Source organism: Corvus moneduloides, chromosome 5, assembly GCF_009650955.1.
Source record: "Corvus moneduloides isolate bCorMon1 chromosome 5, bCorMon1.pri, whole genome shotgun sequence".
NCBI classification, from domain to species: domain Eukaryota; kingdom Metazoa; phylum Chordata; class Aves; order Passeriformes; family Corvidae; genus Corvus; species Corvus moneduloides.
The window spans coordinates 4,515,996-4,536,473 of record NC_045480.1 but is presented as its reverse complement, the minus strand read 5'-3'; the positions used below and the strand labels follow the sequence as shown (position 1 = coordinate 4,536,473).

The 20,478-nt window shown below is 38.3% G+C and overlaps 1 long non-coding RNA gene across 1 annotated transcript in view; it reads left to right on the top strand.

The window, feature by feature from the left end:
- Positions 1-277: 277 nt before the first annotated feature.
- Positions 278-20,478, top strand: part of LOC116444866 — a 40,071-nt gene continuing 19,870 nt past the window's right edge. The window contains exons 1-3 of the long non-coding RNA XR_004240558.1: positions 278-400; positions 4,271-4,400; positions 7,562-7,635. This is a non-coding gene — a long non-coding RNA (uncharacterized LOC116444866). The remainder of the gene's footprint in view (positions 401-4,270; positions 4,401-7,561; positions 7,636-20,478) is intronic.

The window sequence follows — 20,478 nt, the reverse complement described above, 5'->3', positions numbered from 1 at the left end:
CAATATATCTACTTGGAAGCTTTAAGATAAAAGAAACTTGAAACAGAAATATGAATCCTAGGCCTTGGTAATAGAGAAAAAAAAATTACAGTCCTCTGTGACAGCGGCTGATAACAAAAGACAGATCCATACTCTGCAGTTATTCATTAGAGCTCTTTGGTGCAGTGCGTTCTTTTGCTTTTAGACAGAGAAAGGTTTGCTAGTATAAGATGAAAGAGACTTGTAACTCTTCTGCACAGTGTGCATATTGATTTTGTGTGCTTTGGGTGCAGGACTGGCTTTTGTACTCTGCTTCAGGCCACGATACTTTTCTGCACCCCACCACCTTCCTGGAGGACACAGGCTGGTTCAGATGGTCCCCCAAGAAGACCCATCATGTTAACAGGCATGAAAGATCCTGGTGAGACACACAGGCTCTTTATTCTTCAGATTTTGTTTCATATGTGTCTGACCTGTGGATAGCTTTACACTCATAAAGCTTGCTGCAACACATTTTGTGTGTTTGTACATTACTGTTACATAGGTCTCCTCACAGAGAATATAAGCATTCCTTCTCATCCCTTTCATGTGTGCTTGTAAGGACAAGAAATTACGCTGACTGAGTTTCCAGAAGGGTAAATGTGTACATGATGGATGCAGTTCCACTTCCAGATTAAGACGTTCAAAAGTAGGTGTTGAAATGTTTATGATTTCAGTGTCTAAACTCTCATTCCAGCCCATTTCCATTTCTCAGTACAGACAGTTATGTCTGTGAAGGGCTCAGATGGTCAGATGGAATCATCCACATGGTCTAAAATGCTTCCCTAAATTCCCCAGCACTGACTGGATGGCCTCTCCTGTGCTTGGATACACAGTTCACAACCAGGCACCTACAAGGAGGCATCAACATTCAGAAGCTTTCATCTATAGTTGAATCCCACTAAATTAGTAGCAAAGGACATGGATACATCACATGGGGCAGAGCTTTGAAGAAATACCAACATTAATTACTTAACTATCTCATAGTAATTCCACTATTCAGCCCAGATAATTCATCATTCTAGGTAGACATCTTCAATGCTATGTTGCGGTGAGCCATGACCAGCCAAATCAAGTGGACCAAAAGGTCCATTGGTTTGATGCTTCCACAGCCCAAAATCCTTCAGCATTCAAAAAGCTGTGAAAAATATATAAATCCGTACCTTGCCATTGGCCACAGCCCTCCCCTCCCCTTATTTCTCATATTTGCTTGCCTTTCCAGAGAGTTCTATGTTCTTCGGTTGTTAATTGGTCCTTGTTACTCCTCCCTGCCTACTCCTTCCCCCATTTGCTGTAATTCCTTCTCCCTGCCTCGGTAACACTCCCTGGCTGATGTTCCATTGGTTGCTGCGTGTTTTCCACACCCATATTGTAGAGGTACAAGACCCCCTGCAAGCCACGCTTCTTCGGCTTTCTCTGTGGATTTTTCCTCTGCAATAAACCCTCTCCCCCCATGAAGGAGTCCCTCCTTTTTTTTTCCTACATCCTTCTCTCACCTTTTCCACCGGTGGGCAAGGTGAACCCAACCCGAAGCTTCGCCTGTCCTCCCACGCCGCAATCGGTTTCGGTCCCTCCCCACTCGGAACAGGCAGAAGATTGCCCGGTGCCTGGGACAGCGTGCCAGCCAGAGGGCACCGCAGCAATGCCAGAGCTGAAAAATCTCCTTTTTTTCAAGGGGCATCCCAATAGAAGAATGATCTCCTAGCTTTTAATACATGTAAAGTATCATTGGCATAAAAAGTTGTGAAGTCATGGCTATTGTTAGGCATGTGCCTCATCTTGGCTGACTTTTCCCAAGGATATCTAGATCATGAAGAAGACTGAAAGAGAAGCGAGCATTATACATTATTCAAGGTTAGTTAAAGTACAGACTTGATTGCTTTGACATTCCAAAAACATTTTATTCCAACCCCCTACTAACACATAAAAGACAAGCAAAATCCTCTGTTTGAAATGAAAAGGTCAAGGAAGAGTTAATTTTTTCTGTACTCTGCAGAGTTTTTCGTGCATGTCCCAGACAGATACCTGTTCATGTTATCAAGGTCTTTATATTATATCTGTGATTTCTGCAAAACTAATCTCATCCACAGTTCCATATCTTCAAAACGCTGCTCAAATCAAGGAGGTGTTTTTGCACCTATAGAGATAAATTAGCACTCCTTTTGATTAATTAATCTGAACTATTTCCACATCTACCTCAAGACTGTGTTAATTGTGCACAGAATGCCTCCTCAACAGTATTGCTTGTAAAAGGAGCCTTGGATATCAAACTCAGATGTAGGTATTTATATAATCAAGATAAATATCTGCTCAGATGAATCTCTGTCCATCAACAGAACCCTAACTCCTCCTCATATTTTGCACCTACCTGTAGGGAGAAATCTGGATCAGTGTTAACAAGCAAATGATGGGCACTCCTAGGACGCATCCCAGAGATTTCCATCTGTCCCAGAGTTTTGTGATCAGGGTACCTCCAGTCCACACCTGAAGCAGTATCTTCCCTATCCCCAATTACTTGATATCTGCTGCTTCAGGGGCAGCTCTGAGCTCTCTGGCTTATAGGAACAACAATTGCAAGTTGACCTCTTCCATAATTTCCAGTATTCTAATTTATCCCATATATCTTAGACTGAATTTAGAATACCTCAAGGAGAGGTCACAAGGCAGGTGACGGATCCTCAGAATCGTATATGTGCCCTTCCAGTTGTAGGCCAGGTCAGAGCGAGTTCTCTCTTTCTGAATTATTAATTCCTTTAAATAATTAGCAGACATGCCACTCAATTATCCTTGATTTCCACATCCTATTTAAAGGTCACAAGGTTTTAGAGTCATCCTTAATTTGGCATAAAAATTATCTGTCCTTCTCAGCTCTGGCTTTACATCCCTGCAATCTGAAAAGCACAAAATTAACTTTGACAGCATTAACTCTTTAGTACAGTGGAGTGTGCATCCTTTCTCTGCTTTCACTCTTGGCCAAAGACATTGTTCAATTATTTAAATTTAAAGAAAATTAGATTTCTGCAGCTGTTTTAAATAAACTATGCCTCTTCTCATAGATCATATTTCAATATTTATACTTATTGAATGTATTAGGACAAAAATGATGTCAGAAATTGTAATACAGCAAAAAATCCTGCTATACTGAATTCTTTCCTCCTTTATCCTTGTGAGAGTTATTCAACAATAGAAGATAACCTGATTTTATTTTATTTATTATGTCCTTTGGGTCACAGAGAAATGTGATTTCTCACAGACCAACTGAGCTTTCAATATGCAGAATAAAAAGCTGAATATTCTTAGCTATGAGTTTTGATTGTTGTCTGATTGTTGTCCTTTCTTCTTTTCTCTAGGTGATGCCAAATTAAATTGCCTTCAGTAAAAACATATAAAATATAATTAACCTTAGCAACCCAGTTATCCTCAGAGTCCTTTATTTCACCGAGTACAAAGTGGAGAGAAACATTTCTTCTGTACACTTACTAAAAATTCAGTGACAAAACACAGAGTTATCCAAATTTTGCTGTACCATAGGTAACAATACTGAGCTATTTTCAAACGTGTAGCAGTGGTGTGAAATGAGAAGCTTTTGTGAGTTTGGGTTGTTAGTTCAGTCAGTATTTTCAGTCAGTATTTCCTTATGAATTGATTTTGTGGCTTGAAAAAACCTCAACAATTAGATTGAGTTGTAGCTCTGTCACTGATTGTGTTGGAGATCCTGTGCACATCCCTTTTCCTGTGTGTTTGTCACTCCACCACTCTCCTGTTTTACTGGAGTGCAGGGAAGATTAGGCAGCAATTTGATATATAAATTATTGCATGATTTTCTGACATACACAACATACCAACAGTCTGGCATCTCTAGAAATGGATCCTACCAGTCCCCAACACTGCTGGTCACGAGGAGAGAGTGGCTGATTGTCAGAGTAATCAATAGCTGGCTGCAAGGAGCTGTGTGGTTGCCTGCTCTCTGTTATAAGGAAAGATGAAGAAACTGATTTGGAAATCCTTGGACTGTGTTTTAAAGCTGAGTGCCAGTTATTACCAGATATCCTTCTTCCATTTGGCAGTTTCAGTAAAACCTCGGGAAGCAAATCCTCTACCCTCAGTCTTAGAAACCCATAAGCTTAACACTGAGATGTGCCTTAGGACTAGGCAAAAAACCTAAAGATCCTTATTTTGGGTTGTTGTTGCTGTCATGTTTTCAACTATCACTACAGCAAACTATTGATTAAAATTCTGAATTTATTTACAGGATCTGCAAATAGCAGTTGTGAGAATGCACCATTTATTTACACCAAATTAACTGAGTGAATTTCCATTGGACTGAAGTTCCATCAAATACCTGAATAACACTAAATGTAGATGGTTGCAGAGAGCCACAGGTGAGTCTAAACATCTCAGGAGATCATAATGTCACCACTGGATACCACAGAACTCACTTACTGCAGCTGAAGCTTAATTGTTATTATGGTTGAGTTTCATGTATTAAGGCAAAGACCAGCTTTCCCAAACTCTTTTGATCACCACATTGTCATGAGCTCATCTGAGTTATCTTTGTCATTCACTTTGAATCTGGAATAAGTAAAATTCATTTATTTTCATAACATTTCTTTCATACCTGATTGTTCTTCATTTGTCTTTTCTATTGCCATTGAAGAGACAAAAAAAAAAAATCACATGTGATGGACAGTTCATCACTCAACTGGGCGGGCTGTGGACACCTTCTTTAATGATACCAGGGGTACTCCAAAATAATTCTAAAGTTCCTGGAGAGGGTGAAGGACAGAGAATAAGTCCTATGTTTCCTGCAGAAACTCCATTCCTCTGTAAATAATAAATAATTTCCAACTGGGTGTTTCCAAAATTATCTCTTACTCTCTACCTAAAATGATATACAAGGGATTCAATCAACTGCTGCATCCATAAAACTTAGATAGTTATCACTCAGAAACACAAAGCCCAGAGCTGCAATCAAATCTTCCCTCTGCCAGGCTCTGTGTAAATAAGCAGATGTGGAAGGCACATCACAGAAAGCACAGATGAAAAACCAGACACAATCTCTGTGCCTCCTTTATGGGGATAATCCAGAAAGATCAGCACACTCCCGAAAGCAGCTGCATGTGATCATGTTTATTCTCCACAGCACACAGAGGGGTCCACACTGTCCTATCACAAGCCCAAGATGAGCATCTTTCAGGTCATATCCAGCCTTTCAACAGGCAGCATGACAGCCTTTCTGGGGAGGCTATGGAGATCCACAGGCAAAGAACAAAATACAACAAAATAAACCCCAAATCACGCAGCACTTTGCTCCTTGGCTGTAAGACTTGAGTCCTCTGAGTTTCACAACTTCACGTGTTTGGGAAGTTTGAACTCTTGCCTGAGCTGGTGGCCTTGCTCTGATCATGGTGCAGATGCAGAAGTAAAGAAATTCATTTGCTGTCTCCTGGACACCAAAGGCAGCAACAACACACGGGCCATGCTTGCAAATTCCCTTTCCTTGTTTCATCTGTTGGCAAATGCCCCTGATCTAATACCCCTATCAGCAAATTTTATATTTCATTACCCAAAGTGAATTCACAACTGTGACTCAAGGAGCAAAAAATTCAGAACAAGCCTGTCAATCGTGTGTTTTCAATCCAGGTTAGAAGGAAGGAATCACTGTGATAACTAAAGGCAGGAAATATCTGTGCACAGCACTGCTCTCATCATCCTCTGTCAGAACTTGCTTTGATTTGTTTTCATATTCTGTTATGAATAAGTGCTATACATTGACTATTATATGTGTCTGGTTTGATTTTGAGACTCTTTCCTTCTGTTAGATGAGAAGGGGCTTGACTGGAGTGTGTGGACATGGTTTAGTAATTTAATAAAAATATTTTCTATGCATGTATTAATGAGCACTTCTAAATACCAGTACTACTTTATGTATTAATCAACAATTTTGAAGATCAATAAGGGGGTTTTTATTTGGTTTGCCTTTTTTAAGAGAAACCTGTGTAATAAATGCTGAGCCACTGCAAAACTTTGAAACGCAAATGTAAATCCAACAAAATACACACTGGTAAACTCAAAAGGAAAAAAATCAAACTGAGGAAGGGGTGAGCAAGCTAGAACTGCTATTTCAAAGAAATGGATACTGTAGTACTATATATTAACTCTATTTTGGAGTGTATTGCGGTATCGTAACACCCCAATTATCTGGAAGAAGGGATGCACTGATACACATCTTTTTATAGCAGCAAGTCCTAGAACACTATGAACTCATATTGCAGGATGTTTTCTCAGCTGTCTGATTATTCTGTTTTATGAACCAGCTTTATTTGAAGGATGCTTTCTGCACTCAGTTTCACTGTGGCTTAGGCTCTGAGAAATTTCCATTACATTGGGCATCCTGGGATTTATTGAATAGAAATTGCTGCAGAGAGAAGGACTTTGGCTTCTCTCTAAAACTGGGACTAGTAAGGTGAACCCCTCACTTCCATAAAGCCTGAGGCTGTATCCACTGCTGATTGCTCTTTTTATTTCTGAGTTATAAATGCTACATAGCAGCTTGAGCATCATTGTGGTTACCACAGCACACACACAGAGAACGAAGTGACATTCTGCTCTTTGAGTCACAGTTCTTGCAAGTACATGTCAGATCCAAAGACAGCTTTATTGAGACACAGCCACTCTCAGGAGTGCAGCAGTGATGGTAATTTCTATAAACTGATGGGGGATTAGTTTAGTAAGCATTTATTTTGTCCATCCCTCAAATATTACAACTTTTCCTCTTGGCTTACCTTAAGTAAAACATGATATATGCATCAATAAATTGGATGCCACAGTCTTCTGAAAATGAGCTCGATAACACATGCATCACATGCTCTTCTAATTACTTCTGCCTTTGCAGTAAAATCTGCAGGACAAGTTCAGTCTTTAGATTCCAGTTAAAACTGGAACTACTCATCAGCACTGGTAATATTATTATTAATACTAGTACTATTTATTAAGTTTGCAACAAAGCAAAAAGTGACAGAAATTGAGGATCTGAGAATCCACTAAACCACATTATCAAAATCAGTAGCATTTCCAGTGGACTTCTCTGCTTTTCAGATCAGGGTGTATGTCCAGGCCCTATACTTAGTTTTCAATGACATCTGACACAGAAGAAGTAAAAATTGAGGGATTTGATCTTCTAGTGCTGGATATGTAGATTCAGTTTTACCCATATTAAAGAAGCCTGCCAATAAATAAATAGTTTTAAAAATGTTCTGAAATTACAGTGTCATAGAATCAATTAGGTTGGAAAAGACCTCTGAGACCACTGAGTCCAAATTATAACCAAACACCTCCATTTCAACTACTGATATGTCCAATCTTTTCTTAAACACCTTCGGGGTCAGTCACTCCACAATCTCCAGATAATTACTTCAGATTAGCTTCAACTGAGTCCCATTTCAAAATATTTTTTTTTCTTGAAAAATGGCTTCATTTCAAATTATGAGAAACAGTTAATTTAAAGCTTCCTAATGCACCAGTTTTATTTTGTTTGTTTCAGTTCTATTTTCTAACTACCAGCAATGTATGATCAGTGGAAATTAGAAGACTCCAGTAACATCAGTAAAAATGCTGGTAAGTAAAAGAAGTCAGCCTGATAGTTGCACATGATAGCAAGCCCTTCAACTTTTCTATTTAGGCTTGAAAAATTGCAGTTTGATGTTCTGAAAATTTTTTCCTCCTGATTTTCCTCCTTCCACCTGCTGTAAAATGTAAACAAACCAAAACACGGGTGCTCTTTTGAGATGAGTATTTACAACCATGTGAACACCAAGCTTCAGTGTATCACAAGTGTGGCATCATTTATTCAGAAATGCTTTGAAAAATTGTATTCTCCAGATTTTCTGCGTAAACAAGAAGGATCTGCTCATTTTAAAAGTGAGCTGATTCCTATGAAGCACAAGCCATGCTCCTGAACTGTCAATTCAAGGGATTCATTTAGAGCCAAGAAACTTTAAGGCTGTCTACTTGACAGGAAGCATATTTTATAATCTTTCACTTCTCCCATTGTGTAGGAAGCAATTCTACACTGGTAGTTTAACTTCCATCTACAAAGAACAATTGTTCTCTTCATGAAGTCTGTACTGTTTTCACTTCAGTAATACACTGCAGAAATTATTAATGGCAGAAGTTACAGGAAGAATGGTATTCTTATAGCAAACACTGCCAGTTAAATGCAGACAAATATTGGTTTAAAGGTATATAATTCCTAACATCTGGGAGGGGGCTTTTTTTGGTTGGTTGGTTTGGTTTTGTTGCTTCCTTGTTCCATTTCCCGCTTCTCTTTTCTGACATGCAAATATCTTAGAAATCTCTTCCATGTAGCTGGCCAGATCTACATAACAACATTCAACCAAAAAATATAGATCAAATCTGTATTTGTTGCAGTATTTCTGAAAGAAAATTACTAAAACCGTATTTCAGGACTTGCCATTAGTGGTAGGAGGTGGTAGTAGAAGAAGGATTAAATATAAATTCTACATGATTCATAGGGTTACATGCTAAGAAATTCCAAGACCAATGTAGAAACAGTGCTGGGAAATCCCAGGCTTCCTTATTCCAGAAAAATATACTTCTGAAGGAGATTTTAAGTGAAATCATATTTTCTCAGCCTCTGCTGTTCTGAACCAGGGTGTCTTTCCAGGGCTCAGCTACTTTCTAGGAATTAGGCACTATTTTGGCAACTCCAGTTGCTTTGAATCCTTTTGTAATTCACAGTCTTGTTCTACATGTTCCTAGGCAGGCTCCCCCATGACTGAGTTGCTTCTCAAAGAGTGGACAATATTTTTATCACATCCTCCTTCAGCCACTTATAGGCAGATTCAGTGTCTTGCTCCAAAAAATAGGATGAGTTATGTATTTAATAGATGAGAGTTTAAACCTGTGATTCCTATTTTCACACAAATATTTTACCCCTGCGTTCAAGTTAACAAAAACAGCAGTGAATTGAAGATGCTCTGAGGGCTGGAGCATCTCTGCTATGAAGAAAGGCTGAGACAGTTGGAGTTCAGCCTGGATAAGAGAAGGCTCCAGAGAGACCTTCCAGCTCCTTCCAGTGCCTAAAGGGACTCCAAGAGAGCTGGAGAGGGACTTTGACAAGGGCCTGGAGTGACAGGACAAGGGGGAATGGCTTCACACTTAACATCTAGATGTTAGTAGAAATCTTTAAGGCAAGATGAATTTCATTGGAATTAAAAGCAGTTTAAAATATGGTAACACATTTCAGTAAAAAATAAATAAATTAAAAAATAAATAAATTTGTCTTCTTTCTGTTACTTTGAGGGCTCTGTGAAAACTAAGAACTGAGAATATAAGAAATGCAAGTACAGGTACTAGTAATTTACAAAAATAACAATAATTTTTTAAAAAGCTGATTTAAAATGTTTGAAAGTAAGAAATTTGAAATTATGTACATGAAAGTAAGGCAATGCTAAAAAGAATCAGTGCAAACTTAAGAGGACCGCATCATACAAATAAAAGGTAAATGAACACAGCCAAAAGAAAATCAGTCTATGTATCTATCAAAACAAATAAAGGACAGCAAGAATAGATAAGAGATTCCTTTTAGCAGAGGATTTTGTCAATTACAGAACTAACCAGCCACGGCTGAATAACATCCATGCTTGGATGAAAGATCACTATCCCAAATCAAGCTCTATAGAGCAGCCACAAATAACTGTGTGCTCAGTTCAGCAGTTATTTTACATGAGCTGAGCTCATCCCTCCGTTCTCCTTGTAGCCCCCAGGCAAACTCACTGTTTATGAGGCACAGAGGTGGCACTGCACTTTTCCCATTGGGTCCCACCCCACTTTTTTTAACTTACACTCCTTTTTCTGAAAGAATTAGTTGATGAAATGATTACATTAGAGTCCTGTTTCTGTGTTTATTTCCTACTTGCTCTGTTTATGTGTTTCCAAATTAGATTATAAATTACAGGTTAGGACTTCCCACCACATATGTGGGAGTACTTTCTGCTAAACTACTTTACTGCAAAGAAAAGGCCCTGGAGGCATTGTCTTCATAGGTGTTGAGTTTTGAGGTACTTAAAAGTCCTGGAGTACTTAAAAGTTATGGAGACCCTCTGAGGCAAAAGGAGGTTCCCTGCAAACTCACTGTTGGGTTGTGAAGCTCTGGAATTAGTACAGAGTTCTCCTGAGAGCTGTGGTGCTTTTTATTCAACACCTCCCTCTCTGAACCTGATGAAAACATGTGAAATGCATTAACCCATTTTTAACTAAAATACTTGACCATGAATGTATTTTACATCTAATGAAACTGCAGAGATACAGTTCTTCAGGACACCGATTGATACCTGTGTGAAAACCTTGCCTTAATTTTCAGTTTTCAAAAGAGCAGTTTTGGTCCTGTCAATATGAGGCGAAGATGCCACCAGTGTCCATTCTCCTCCTGCAGTTTTTTCTACTGGTTTCTCTGCATTCAGACACTGAATCATCCACCTTCCTGCAAGATCACATGCTCTATTCCTGCCACAATCAATATCCATGTTTAGGATAACACTATGCTAAGAAATATTAGATTTTGGAAAGACCTGCCTGGAAGTTGAGGAATGCCAACACGAAAGCATCAGAGGAATTTCCACAGAGTACTAAACTGAAATGTATGGGCAAGAGTAGGCAGGTATTTAATCTAGGCTGCAAAGCATTTATAATTAATTGCTAAGTAAGCCCATTGAGGGCATGAGTCAACTTCATTTTGATCCAATTGTAATCTCCTGAGAATATGACTGACACTAAAAAAGTCTGCTTTTGTGAGTCCAGGCACAATCATAAGATAGGGGCTAATGTTGATGATACAGTTAGTCTGACAGGTTGAAAAAACTTTAGTTGATTATGATCTTAAAATCCCCAGACAAAACTTCTAAATGTCTTACTCTATGTTTTCCCAGGGAATACTGGGATATATTCCTTCGTTAATTTTTTCTTACTTGTGCAAGGATTTTTTCCCCACTAGTTCTATTAAATGACCTGTCAGAGGGAGTAATGAGATGAGTATTTAGTGATTAGCTTGCTCACTTTGCAGTGTGACCTAAACTGTGGTTTGAGTTTTAATTGCATCACCACACAAAGACTTAAATTATTGGTCACTTAAAAAAAAAAAAGAGAGAGAGGATAAAAACACACATATGAAATTAAAGTAATCAAAAAACATCAGTAATCAAAGACATAGCCTTTGAAGGATTTGGGTGAGAGATGTTGCCACACAAACAATAGTTCCAGAAATGTCTCAGCTATGAAGAAAATAAACTCTACCCCAGACAAAAACAACACAAGAGATAATAAAACCTACAAATCTGAGTAGTATCCACTGCATTTAATTTTGGGCATCTGGCATGTGGACCTTTATCTCTGAAATAGTGGTTTAGGTTGCATTTCTAAACAATGGAATAAAGAATGGCTTTTAATACTTTCTAACATGAACAAATAAAACTTGTTATAAAACTCCCACTGTCTTTTCTTCACTGGCTGCAAACAACAACTTGAGAAGCAGCTGAGATGTCGTTCTGAGTATCTGAAACAGAAAGAAAGATATCCAGTGAGGAATTTTTAAATAAGGTTAAGGTCCACCAGAGGATATATTACCTACTGCCATCCCCTACTTTTGCTTTCTTTGAGGACTTTTAGAATATGACCAATAGTCTTGACGTGTCAGAAAGAGTGAATATCCCCTGGAAAAAGAAACAACCTCTCCCAATCTGACACCGCTGAACACATGGTAAAAGTCTGCACCACTTATCTCAGCTCTACTGCTGGCAGCAAAAGCTTTGGTTCTGTGTCTTGCTCTCACCTTGCAGCTGTGCAGCCAGGAAAGCCACGAAGATAAAAAATTGAGTCAGTCAAGGACTGTGTTATCAATTTGCTGTTTAACTGACTTGATCCCATTCTCAGCACTGTTAAAATTCAGATGTGTACACTTTATCTATTAAATAGATAGGTGCCAGGTATCGCATTTTTCTCACCTCGTAGAAAACATAGGGTTTGTTCAATATCTGACCAGTTTCCTCTATTTACCATGGATCACCCTACCTTTTCTTATTATGCTGAGAACCCGGTGCAGAACAGGCAATGTGTTTATATGTTGGTGTATATACATGAATTTTTGTATTTACAATGTCAATAATGATTCATTCTCCTGAAATCACAAGTGCTCTTAGCAGTGGTCTACTGAGATTCATCACAATATGTCACACAGCAAGAAAATGCTCATTAAAACAGCAAGAGAAAATACTAATCTTGACTCCTAGTGGCAAGTATTTTGGAGAGAGTATCATTGTTTTGGCCAAAAACAAATCAGTAGTAAAGACACAATCTGTTCTCATCCTGCAATCCAGGCAAAATGAAACTGCTGAAGATCTTTATTCTTCAGTTATCAATGACATTTGGGAAGATTTGGGCTATACTAATGTTTTCTTTATGTTCTCTTTCTATCACCTAAATCCTTAAACTTGCAAATTACTTTATATGTAGCAAACACATAATCTAAGAAATTAATCAACTTTTGATTTTCCAAACACATGAACCAAGACATTCAAATTTAGCTTGCATTGTAGCAAAAGATTCATTGCAGAGCTGAAGAAAAGGAAAAATAATCCCTTCTGGTCTTACTGCTTTACATCATGCCACTGCATTTCTTTTAGTGCTGTTCACCTTCCACCTGCCAGTGTGCCAGAGTCTTCCACATGAGGAGTTTTTTATGTGGTGTAACTTAACAATTGGAGTTTTTCCTGAAAAATCTAGGAAACACAGAGATTTGATGATTATCATAGCGTGGTTTGTGTGCATTACATTGATGTCAGCTATCACTAGAACACATGGAGCAGCTTTCACTGGAATTTGTCTTCCTTCAAGGCACAAGCAGAGGATCACCACAGTATGGCATTTCCTTGTTCCATATTCCACTGCAAAGAAAATCCTGGCTTTATTTAGGTGCTGTGGGCAAAAGAGATATAAAATAGATGCAATTAAGTAAATAATTACAACAGCTTGTATGAAAATTTGTAGAACGTGTACTCCTAGTTGGCTGGCAGAACTGTATGGGAAACTGGGGAAAGAAATTTGCCAAAGCCTGAGGTGCCTCTAGAAGAACAAGTTGCTCTCAAAAAGCAAGGTTTGAAGATTCTCAGAGGAATAAATCAGCCTATATTTTATTTTTGCTTTTTGTCTCATGGAAAAAAGAGCAACTCCATTTTAGTAAGATAAGAATCATTAACCCTTTTTAGCAATGAAGACAAAATGGATGTAAGGAATCATCAATTTGAATTTGGCTTCCTTAATCTGTGTCAAACACTGCCTTCAAAACTGGCTGTCTTGACTTATTTGGTTTTCCTGGAGACTCTGGAAATAGATGTCCGTAAGAAAAGATGCTCAAAACTCTCGAAATGAAGTCAAACTGACCTAGAAAAAAACTTCTGGGGAAAAAAAAGAGGTCAGTGTTGACTATTGATGGATCTCCCTCTTTGTAATTGTTTCTGAGAATCTTATTCATCAGTCTTCTTTGAGAACATTATGGGGGAAAATGGAAGGCACTTCATCACCACAGCCTCCATTCTGGTGCAGATGATCCATTTCATGTGCCATAACAGAATCCTAAAATGGATTGCAGCCTAGGAAAATACAGAGGGAAAGAAGGCTAGCCTTCAATTACCATGATTAGACTACAAATGAAAAATAGATCTAATTTTTTTAAAAGTGCTTGCATTTCATTTTGTGAATATTTACAAAAACAAAGTGAAACAAACAAGCACAAAATCTCCTAACCCTAAGTACTTGCGATATTTCACATTGCTGTCTCTCCAGTATCTTGTCCTAAAATCCTATTTAGGTCAGAATCACCTGCTCATTGAAACCACTCTCTTGCAAGGAGCTAAACACTCTGGAAATGCCAATGCTACATATTTAGGATAAGAATAACCTGGAAGAAGAATATGTTCAAAGATTTCCATAACTTAAAAACCCACTGAATTAGGAGCAGTTGCCTGCGTGTTGGAAGATCAGACTTCAGAGCAGGGGAAAGGAGTCTTTTTTTCTCGAAACTCGACTGTTTCTGATCACTAACCTGTTGTTAAATGGCTGAGAGCTCCCTGTTCATGTAAACAGTGCTGTGGTCTCATGGTCTGTGTCACAGGAGTAGCACATAAGGGACATTTGTCTTACACCAAATCTCTCATTCTAAGCAGGTCCAATGTTACCAATATAAGAACTTTTGTTATGACCTAAGCCCAATATCATTAAATTTTTCATGTTTTCCATAGTATCCTTCCTTCACAATTTACCAAGATATCTCTTTGCTGTGAAATTTTATCACTTACTAATGTGCTGAAAGCATTTCTGAAGCTGAAAAAAAAAAAAAATTGATCCCAAATTTAGTCCAGTTTTGCTTTTGCAGGTAAAATATCTAGATTAATAACAATCACTAACTCTGTCTTTCATGCCAACCTTGTCTTGTAATTTGTTTAGCAGATGCTCTCTCTTTTTGACTGTGAACAATAACATTTCCCATATCTTTTTGCAGTCATATAAAGCAAAAATAACTCCACTGAAGTCAATGCCTGTAAAATGGCAGATGGTAACAATCAAATGGGGAAAACATCTTCTGCTCTTTGCAGGAACGTTCAGTACATGGCAGGTACTTCCCAAATATCCAAAAAGAAGAATCTTATTTCCTCATTTCCTGTCCTGCATGTACAAATAGGATATGGGTGAGTCCTTACACCTTTCACAAGCAGAGGTTTTCAAAAGTATGTCAGCAATTCAGTTTATCAGAGTTTGTTCTTCTATTATGCCATCCATGCATTATAATTAAAACAGGGATTTTTCCCAATGGCAGGGGATTTGAAATAAGGTGATCTTTAAGGTCTCTTCCAACCCAAACTATTCTATGATTCCATGACTCTGTGTTTAGAATAACACTAAAATAGGCAAAAGATGAAAAAGGTGATCAAACAGGTAATGCTTGAATTCATTTTGGGTGAGGCTCTTGTAACCAGTGAGAGGAAATGAATCCTTCTGAGAATTTTAGTATAGATAAAAGGGACAATCAAGTCATAGAGAAAGTGTTTGGCAGGGGGTGAACAGGTTAGAAAGAGCAGTGAAACTATTGAAAGGCAAAGAGGGAGGCAACTCTGTGTGAAACCCCAGTTATGGCTTGTGGAATATAAAATTTCCTCCAGACTTAGCAGATGTATACTCAATTCCAAGATCTCAGAATTTCCTATGTGAAATGGGGTGACTCACATAATCTATCTGTATCTAGGTTTTCCATCTGTAAAATGAAAAAAGAAGGGATGAGAGCCAAAACAATTTGGGTCATATGAAAGCAAAAATTGTATCTTGCAAGACATATGTAGCAATCTTAGTAATCCTTCTAATCTACTCAGTGGCTTTGGCTGAAATGCTCTCTTCAGTGTTACACAACATACTTTAAAATAGTTGTGAACAGCTGGGAGGAGACCAGAGAAGAGAAGCAAAAGTGATCCTAGAAATCTAGAAAATAGCACTCACTGGATGCTGAAGAAAATGTAATTTCTGAATCTTGGGAAAAGAGGGAATACGAAACCCAAGAGCAACAAGCTAACTGTAAAAATTTAAAAAGGCAACTGCAGGGGAAAAAAAAAATTAAGAAGAAGAAATAAAGTGTTCTCCATACTGTAGTGGATAGGGCAAGCAATAATGGTCAAATATCAAAAGGAGATCTGGAAATTTAGATAAAATTTCTGTTGATTCAGTTACTGAAGAACAAGCAAATGTTGTGTGAGTAAACTGCAAAATCTGCATTAAAGGAGACTGTTACAGCTACTGGCCAGGAATGGCATGTTTGGGAGCTGCCACTGACATTAGTATGACCAAAGTTAAATATTTATATATTAAAAAATAAAGTTGCAGATCATCATCAAGCATTCATGGTCCCAGTGTTGCATGCCAACAGGATGTCTGCAGTTGTGTCAGGAAATGTCAGTCTACTAAAGTTTCATAGACTAAAAGACAAAGGTATCCTTCACTTCATTTCATTTCCGTTTGCTTTTTAAATGGAAATTAATTTAATTTTGCTACAGAACTGCTTCCTTCTTTAATATGTTTTGAATGCATAGCTATTACCAAAGGAGATGCTTCATTAAAATCTGCCTGTTTTGTTTTAGAGTAAAACTCATAAAATTTTCAAGATTTCATTTAATCAGTTAAGTTGGAAATTAACGTCAGCACTACTTTCTTCCTCTTGTTATTAAGCGAATTGGACTGTTAGCAATTTCTTTACTATTTAAATTTAATTTGGCGATATCTTCAAATAAACCATCAGTATTTTCAATAAAGGAAAGAGCTTTGAATTTCAGAGGTGAATCTTGCAAATAGTAGGCCATTATGGTCAAAACACTTTTTATTTCCTTTGAGACATGAGTCTACTTGGCACAGGGATTTAAATTATAAATCATGGATTGCACAGTAAAAAAACAAAATTCTCATAAATTGGATTTCTAACATACTTTTGAACCCCTGTTTGTGAAAGGTGTAAGTACTCAATTATATATCCTATTTGTACATATAGGAATCAGAATATCTATGAAAAGAAACACAAAGTCAACAGGACCACGAGAAAGTCCTGGCAGAATAATCTTTCAGAAATAGCTCCTCTTCACTGCAAGGCAACTCTGTGCTCAGTCTACCTCTGACTGTTTTTCTTTATTTCAATGCTGAGAAGTGTTTCTTTTTGTGCAGTCAGCCACTGTCAGTGGAGGCAGTGAGTGCTCCCTGGGCTGAGGATGATGTGCCAGGTGCATTCAAGGAGGTACTCTCTTCCTGAGGGATCCATCATTCGCCATTTGCCATAGGTATGACTGATATTAACAGTCTCCCCTCCGGGTCACTACTCTTTATTTCTAAAATTGTATTGCCAATAATTGTATTACCAGAATTTTTCAGTTTCTCTATTTCTTTAATTCCATTTAATCTGATTTCAGACTGCATATTAGTTGCAATATTCAGGGTATTCAGGACCTTGGCAAAGACCTAGAACAGTTCTTGTTTCCCTGTCTTCCTTTCCATCATGGGAACAGAGAGGGTCTCTTGGGGCCTCTTCTTCCAGATCACACAGTGTTAAGGTAAAACAGAATCATAGTCACAGAATATCCTGAGCTGGAAGGGACTCACAAGGACCATCCAGTCCAACTCCTGGCCCTGCACAGCACCATCCCCCAGAGTCACACCCTGTGCATGACAGCACTGTCCAAACACTCCTTGAGCTCTGTCAGGCTGGTGCTGTGACCACTGCCCTGGGGAGCCTTTTCAGTGCCCAACCACCCTCTGGGGAAGAACCTTTTCCTAATACCCAACCATGGACACTAGCAAAGAAAAATCATCTCAAAGACTCCAGAACAGTGATAAAAGCTGAACAACAGTTAAAGCTAAAACCTTTCAGCAGTCTCAGAATTTTGTGCAGTTTTTCCTAGAGTCTGTAGACAGACGTTTCTTCGCTGTTTGGCAAGGAGCTGGCTGTGTTGCCTGGTTCTGGTGCCAGGAGGCATTGCTGAGGTGATGTCCATTTGGTTAAAACCTCTTTCCCTCTCTGAAAACAAGAAAACCAAATCCCTTCAGGGCGGTGTGCTCATATTGCATGCAGGAACTGTGTTCTATCCCAAGCATTTCCAAAAATATGTTTGTTGTCATGGGCCAAAATCTTGCCTCTGGGTGTAGACAAACCCATATCCAGGCTCCATTTATCTTACTGGTATAACCTAGATTTCCTGTCCTGAGCTTGTTTGAGTTATTCCTTTCTTGAAACCTGCATTGATTATTTAGATGATGAGCACTTGTGACAGCAGTTTTTACACACTGGCACAGTAAATAATAATTTGGAATATAACAGTGAGTTATATTGCCCATAACCAGCAAATTACATTAATTCAGATATCTCCATAATGTCCAGCTTTGTCAGTGCTGATAAAATGGCCTGACATCTGTTAGAAGCCAGGATTTACATACAGAATAACTGCTTGGGACACTTAGGGAAAGGCTTTGCTCATATGGAAGGTTTCAGTGAAACACAGTGAAAGGAACTGAAGATGTGAATAGTCATAGGGGTGCCTGCACTGGTTATCGATAAAACATCTTAGGATTCTTCTAAAAGACTGGTTACTCATTTAGTATCCCCAAATATCCATGTTGAAACACATACTTTGTCCTCTGGGCTAGAAGGACAAAGATAATATTTCTTTAGTGTTCCTGCTTGTACTTCCTAAGTACTTTGAATATAAGATTTCCACAAAGTGTCTGGCTGTCCAAGACCCAGATAAAATGCATAAACTACTACACACTTCAAAAGCAACTTGTCTGACCTAGAACCTCAGCTATGTCTCCCACCACTGGCCTTATTGATGGGATTCATCTATATTCTACAGTGCTTTTAATTTTTAACAGACTTTGGACAGAAATAGATCACTCTATTTCTGGCCTGTTTACACTTAGATTAAGTATTTGAATTGAGGTACCTTTGAAAGACAAAATGCTGTTGTCTGAAATAGCCCTTGGGCTTTTTGAGTAAAATACTGCAATAGACAAATCACAGCCAGGATTACTTCATCAGCCAGAAATTTTCCCTCATGCATGTGAAGAGTGACCAACAGGTTATCTGGGCACTGAGACTTTAATGTACCTAGTCCTGGACAAACAAAAACCCCCAGTTATTTAGCCTCTATATAGAAATGGCTGCTATTGCAAAACAGAGATTTAAAATGTAAATTTTACTCGACTTCTCACCAATGCATCATCTGACCTGAGAAAAATGAAGTCCCATACATTAACTTATCTGGAATTGCACAGAAAAGTATGGAATGATTTATTATTTTTCTACCTGCACTTTTTTTCAACAGTATTTGTTATTCATAGCAATAGAAAATCATGTTATTAATATACAGATAGACTTTAACTAATATAGCAATTATATTGACTCAATATGTTAACATAGTGTTCTTCTCGCTGCCTAACAGAATTTCTTCTGCAAATCCCGTGTGTGGCTGCCCACTATTCCTTCCAAATTCCACGTTCTTCACAGCGTGTCTTGGCAGTACCTCAGCTGTCTAGACCAGACTAATAGTAACCATTAATTACTGCTATTCAATAAGTTATCATGTCTCAGCTGAGCTATGGCAACCTGCAGTGACGGTGCTCTGGTGTCCTGAAACAAGAAATAATGTATATTATCTCACGTATGTCATGGCTTAAGAATATATGTACACACAATCACTTACCACAGCTCTGCTGATGAATGGTGATTCATTAAATAGCTGTAATTTGAGTGGTACCTCATTAAGTAGCTGTAACTCTACTTTCTCATTTTTATGTTTGTGAAAAAGAAGCATTTGGTGTCTTGTGATTAATGGGATGGTAGTTCACCAACACGGGACCTCTCAGGTACACAATATGATCTGTGTTACAGGTTCTGTGTTACAAGAATTAACCTTCCAAAAAACTTCAATGGGATTTTTGCTTCATAAAGCTAAAATAAATTGAACTAAATTTTGCCATAAATTATTAAGTTTTGACCTAAGATGAGGGGATTGTGAGAAGGAACTTGGAGAGAAGAGGGAGAGATGAAAACATGACACTTCCAAAAAGGTTCCAAATCAATTGGTGACCTTATTATATGGTATTCAAAGATAAGAGAATTTGCTGACCTGAAAATGGATGCAAAACTGAAGATTAATAATCCAGAATTGCACAAACCAGAAAGAAATTCCTGTAAAGTCTTAATTTGTAACTGTGAATGGTACCCAATAAGACTCATTTTTCTTGACAAAGGCACTGTTATCACTTATTGTTAGCCTCTTTATTTGCTTAGTACAAGGCAATTTGCATTAAGAGCCTATCTTCCCCTCTTCTATGTTGTTTGTTTTTCAAATGAATTTATGTTCAAGGTGGGAGGCATGAGAAGCCGTGGATTTCACCACAGAGAATAGCAAGTGAATGGCAAATTCCCTTTTTGGTTCCCTACTGAGTTGCCAGAAGTAAACAGATCATTTCGCCACCGTGCACATTCAGTTCCCATCATCTGTGGCCCCAACGGGGCAGGTCAGTAAAATGTCAGCAGTGCTGCCAGTTAGTGCTAAACATGCTGCTGAATTTTTGGGATCTTCAAGTTGTGGATCTTCAGCTTTAATTCTCAAGTAAAAGCTCCCACTGCTGCCATGCTCTTTGCAGGCTGTCTCACTGATTTGCCTCTGCTTGACCTGATCTCTTCTCCTGGTCCCTGGCTGTTTCTGCCTCTTGTGAAACCACCAAGACAGTGATGACTCTAACTATAGTGTGCAAAGTGCTAAACTTATTGTAGGATTTCTTTTAAGCAAAAAAACCCAACCCAAATCTTCATCAATCATTGCTACAAATTGGTTTCACCTGAGTAGAATTAACTAT